This window comes from Perognathus longimembris, unplaced genomic scaffold, assembly GCF_023159225.1.
Source record: "Perognathus longimembris pacificus isolate PPM17 unplaced genomic scaffold, ASM2315922v1 HiC_scaffold_5474, whole genome shotgun sequence".
Lineage (NCBI taxonomy): Eukaryota > Metazoa > Chordata > Mammalia > Rodentia > Heteromyidae > Perognathus > Perognathus longimembris.
In genome coordinates, this window is record NW_025960905.1 from 210 (window position 1) to 5,198 (window position 4,989).

Below are 4,989 nucleotides of genomic sequence, written 5' to 3' on the forward strand. Positions count from 1 at the left end.
GTGCGATGCGTGCAGCGTGGTGTGTGCTGTGCAATGCGTGCAGTGTGGTGTGTGCAGTGCGATGCGTGCAGCGTGGTGTGTGCTGTGCAATGCGTGCAGTGTGGTGTGTGCTGTGCGATGCGTGCAGTGTGGCACATGTGCAGTGTGATGTGTGCAGCGTGGTGTGTGCTGTGCGATGCGTGCAGCGTGGTGTGTGCTGTGCGATGCGTGCAGCGTGGTGTGTGCTGTGCGATGCGTGCAGTGTGGCACATGTGCAGTGCGATGTGTTCAGCGTGGTGTGTGCTGTGCGATGCCTACAGCGTGGTGTGTGCTGTGCGATGCGTGCAGCGTGGTGTGTGCTGTGCAATGCGTGCAGTGTGGTGTGTGCTGTGCGATGCGTGCAGTGTGGTGTGTGCTGTGCGATGCGTGCAGTGTGGTGTGTGCAGTGCGATGCCTACAGCGTGGTGTGTGCTGTGCAATGCGTGCAGTGTGGTGTGTGCTGTGCGATGCGTGCAGCGTGGTGTGTGCTGTGCAATGCGTGCAGTGTGGTGTGTGCTGTGCGATGCGTGCAGCGTGGTGTGTGCTGTGCGATGCCTACAGCGTGGTGTGTGCTGTGCGATGCGTGCAGTGTGGTGTGTGCTGTGCGATGTGTGCAGTGTGGTGTGTGCAGTGCGATGTGTGCAGTGTGGTGTGTGCAGTGCGATGAGTGCAGTGTGGTGTGTGCAGTGTGATGTGTGCAGTGTGGTGTGTGCTGTGCAATGCGTGCAGTGTGGTGTGTGCTGTGCGATGCGTGCAGCGTGGTGTGTGCTGTGCGATGTGTGCAGCGTGGTGTGTGCTGTGCGATGCGTGCAGTGTGGTGTGTGCTGTGCGATGCGTGCAGTGTGGCGCAAGTGCAGTGCGATGCGTGCAGCATGTCCTATGTGCAGCGCGATGTTTACAGTGCTGTGTGCGGTGCAATGTGTGTAGTGTGGTGTGTGCAGCGTGCATGGTGTGTGTGTAGTGTGTGCGGTGTGTGTGTTGAGTGACTGAGGCCTTCGGCAGGCTTTGGCGGGGTGACGGTGACCGCGGTGTGTGCGTGCGTGCGTGCGCGTGCGTGTGTGCGGCGGGGCCATGTGGATGCTTGTTTGGTTCTCCGGCCTGCACCCTCGCTGGCGTGACACCGGAGCCTGGATCTCATTAGCTTTTCCGTGTGTGGCGTAATCAGTGCCACACGACTGGAACCCGGCGGGCGGCGCCGCGCTGCCCCGGCCCGGGCCCCAGAGCAGGCGCTGGAGGAAGGGGGGCCGGGGGGCCGGGAGGGGGGCCGTGTCCCCCACTGGGAGGCCGGGCCGGGCGCTGCGCACAGGGACACCTGTGACGGCCGGGGGGGGGGGGGGAGCGCACGTGCGCACACACGCGTGCCTGAGTGTCCTGGAGCTCGAACCCGGGGCCTCCCCGTCCCCCGTGGCTTATCCGCTCTCAGCCGGGGCTGCGCCGCTGGAGCCACAGCTCCCTGGCAGCTTTTGGCTGCCTCGCTGAATCGGGGCCCCGCCCTCCCCTCACGCTCTGCGGGGGGGGGTGGCGGTCCATGGCCCCAGGAGCGGCCAGGGTCCCCAGCCCAGAGTGGGGGTGCTGGGCCCCCCCCGTGGGAGGCCGGGCCGCCCTCCCCCACCGGCCCGGTTCAAGCACGCACTGGACTGATGCGCCCCACGCAGCCCCGGGACCCCTCTTCTCGAGACCCCACCCCTTTCCCGGCTCTCCTCCCACGGGGTCCCCCCCCCCCACCCGGCCCGGACGCAGGTGGGGGGAGGCCACCAGAAAACCGGAAGTGGTGGTGTGGGCCACCCGGGCCCAGGTTGGAGTTTGGGGTTGGGGCTCTGGGGCGGGGGGAGGGGAGGTACACATAGAAGACACAACTAATTGTTTTTGCTGGTCGTGGGGTTTGAACCCTGGGCCTGGGCGCCGTCCCTGAGCTCTTCAGCTCCAGGCTGGCGCTCTACCGCTTGAGCCACGGCGCCACTGCCGGTTTTCTGGCGGTTCACTGGAGATGAGAGTCTCACGGACTTTCCTGCCCAGGCCGGCTTTGAACCGCGATCCTCAGCTCTCAGCCCCCCGAGCAGCTCGGATGACAGGCGTGAGGCCACCGGCCCCTGGTGAGGACACAGCTACTTGTAACGACGGCCTTGGGAAGGGGACGTCCTGTGTGCCGACGATGGGGGGTGTCCGTCCCGGGGCGCCCCCAGCCCCCGTGGCTGCAGGAGGGGTGCGCACCGGTGCTCTGGGCTCTGGCCGCCCAGCCCAGCAGGGCCCGGGTGAGCCTTCCCCTCCCCCCCCCCACCCAGTACCCCGCTGGACAGGCCAGAGCCCATCCTGGGGGGCTCAGCCCCCCGCGACCCTGAGCGGCAGCCCGTCCTGGCGTGGCTGCCCAGGAGGACAAACGATGGCTGTGACCCATGGTGTAGAGTCTGGGGTCCTGGGGGGGGGGGGTGTCCAAAGCTCTGGAAGCTCTCCCCCATCCTTGTTCCCCTCCCTCCCTCCCTCCCTCCCTTCCTCCCCATCCCTGCTCCCTTCCCGGGCAGGCCCGGGTCTCTTGAAATTCTGCACACTAATAAAATTGTAACTGATTTGCATGGGAGATGGGAGTGAGAGGCGGCCGTTGCCATGGAGACCATCTCCAGGGCCCCCCCCCCCCCCCCCCCCGCTGCCTCCGCTCGCGCGGCCGGAGATCAAGAGCGTCAGGAGCTCCTCCTCCTGGCTCCGGGGCTGGGCCCAGGCTCCCTCCCCGGCCCAGCCCTCCCCTCCTGTGGGGCGGGCAGGAGGAGGGCAGCCCCCTCGGACCGGACCGGGGCCGCTGGAGGTGGAGGCCCCAGTCTCCTGGGGCGCTTCGGGCCTCCCCCCTCCCCATCCCTGCTCCCTTCACCCCAGGGTCCCGACGGACACAGAGTGGGCATGGACCGACGGACGGACGGACGGACAGCACTGGAGCCCCCGGGCCCTGCTCCCCGGCGAAGAGTCCCAACCGAGGGCGCGGAGGGGGAGCTGGCTTGGGTTTTGGGGGATGACTAGGAGCTCCCCCAAGGCGGGTAGATGGGAAGAGTGGCCCGGGCAGAGGAGCGGCCAGCGGGAGCCGGAAGAACGCCCGCCCGCCCGCCCGCCCGCCTGCCCGCCCGCCCGCCTGCCCGCCGTCGGGCTCCGCTCATTAAACCCAGTGCTCTGTATCCGGTAGGTGAGGGATTAAGAACTGAATGTGGCCTAGTGGCGCGGTGCTCGCCTAGCACGCATGAAGCCCTGGGTTCGATTCCCCAGTGCCACCTACACAGAAAAAGCCGGAAGTGGCGCTGTGGCTCGAGTGGCAGAGTGCTGGCCTTGAGCAAGAAGAAGCCAGGGGCAGTGCTCAGGTGCCGAGTTCAAGCCACAGGACTGGCAAAAGAAAATACGACCAACCACCCTGAAGATGCAGGACAGACGCCGGTGGCTCGCACCCACAACCCTAGCCACTCAGGAGGCTGAGATCTGAGGATCGTGGTTCAAAGCCAGCCCAGGCAAAGAAAAAGTCCTTGAGACTGTCACCTCCAACCAACCGCTTAACAACTGGAAGCGGAGCTGGGCCTGCGGTAGAGCCCAGCGGCCCGCGCGCACCTGAGAGACGGAGGTCAACCGGCTGCTGGTCCCCATGGCAACAGAGCCCGGTGGTTCACCTCCCCACCCCCGAGGGGCAGCGCTGGGGCGGAGGGGCCCACGCTTGCGAAGGCCCCACGGTGAGGATGGGGTCCCCCCCCCCCCGCCACGAGTGGAGCTTTGATGAGCAGTCCCTAAGGGGCGGGGTGGGGGGGGGCTGTGCATTAGCCCCCCGACCAGCCAGGCCCGGCTTCTGCTAATGGCTGTAAAAGGCGTTTAATGCTGAGGCTGCAGGCCGGGCGAGGGGCCTGAGGCTCGACGACTCCAGCCAGGGAAGAAGGATGGCCGGCTGGCCGGGCCGGGCCGCACACCAGGGGCTCCGCGTTGGCCGTCCAGTCAGGGTCACAGGGCCAACTGTGCTCTCCGAAGTGTACAGGAGGCTGCAATGCTTTCACGATTATTATTATTATTATTGTTTGGGGCGGCTGTAGGGTTTGAACTCAGGGCCTGGGTCCTGTCCCTGAGCTCTTCGGCTCCAGGTGAACGCTCTACCCACTTTGAGCCACAGCTCCGCTTCTGATTTTCCGGTGGTTCACTGGAGATGATGAGTCATGAACTTCCCTGCCCAGGCTGGCTTTGAACTGTGACCCTCGCATCTCAGCGTCCTGAGTGGCTAGGCTGACAGGGTTGAGCCACCGGCCCCCAGCAGGCCTCAACTCTACCTGCAAGTCTAAGACTCAAAGACAAGTGCTCCAGCCTGTTCCCGTGGGAGCCCTGAAAGGACAGTTCTGGGTGCTGGGAGACACCGAGGCTACCCTGGCCCGGGGGAAGCCTCCTGATCACACCCTGCCTGAAGCCCATGCTCGGGTTCCATTGTTCCATGACTGGAAGCTGTAGCTCCTATTTGGATTCGATTTTCTGTCTGAAAAACAGGTAAAACACCGCCTCACTCCACTTGGAAGAGACTACTTTGTCACGCAGGCCTCATGTTTTTCCCTCAACCAAAACTAATCCCGCACGACCCAGGTGGGACTCGAACCCACAATCCCCAGCTCCGGAGGCTGATGCCTTATCCGTTAGGCCACTGGGCCAGGACGAGGGCCGAGTCCTCCCACTGTCTTCTTATGTGACTGGGAGCGTTCAAACAGATAAGAGGCACTCCCCGTGCTGTGTGGGAGGGCAGGGAGGGCCGGGTCCTCCACGGCCGTGGTCCCGTGGTCGGTGGCTTGTGAACGGAGCAGGACACCGCTCCCGCGCATTCCTGCCCGGGCTGCGGAGAGCCCCAGGCTCGCCCCCAGGCCCCACCTTTGTGTTCGCTTCTGCTGGTTAGAGTCCCAGCCGGGTCAGCCTGGGCTGGGATTGCAGTTGGGGCCGCGCAGCTTCAGGTGCGGTTCTCCCTTCCTTTTTTCCATG

The 4,989-nt window shown here is 65.3% G+C and overlaps 1 non-coding gene across 1 annotated transcript; it reads right to left on the bottom strand.

Moving 5' to 3' along the window:
* Positions 1-4,594: 4,594 nt before the first annotated feature.
* On the bottom strand, positions 4,595-4,667 carry Trnar-ccg. Its single transcript has one exon. It is a non-coding gene; the product is annotated as a tRNA-Arg (tRNA).
* Positions 4,668-4,989: the final 322 nt, after the last annotated feature.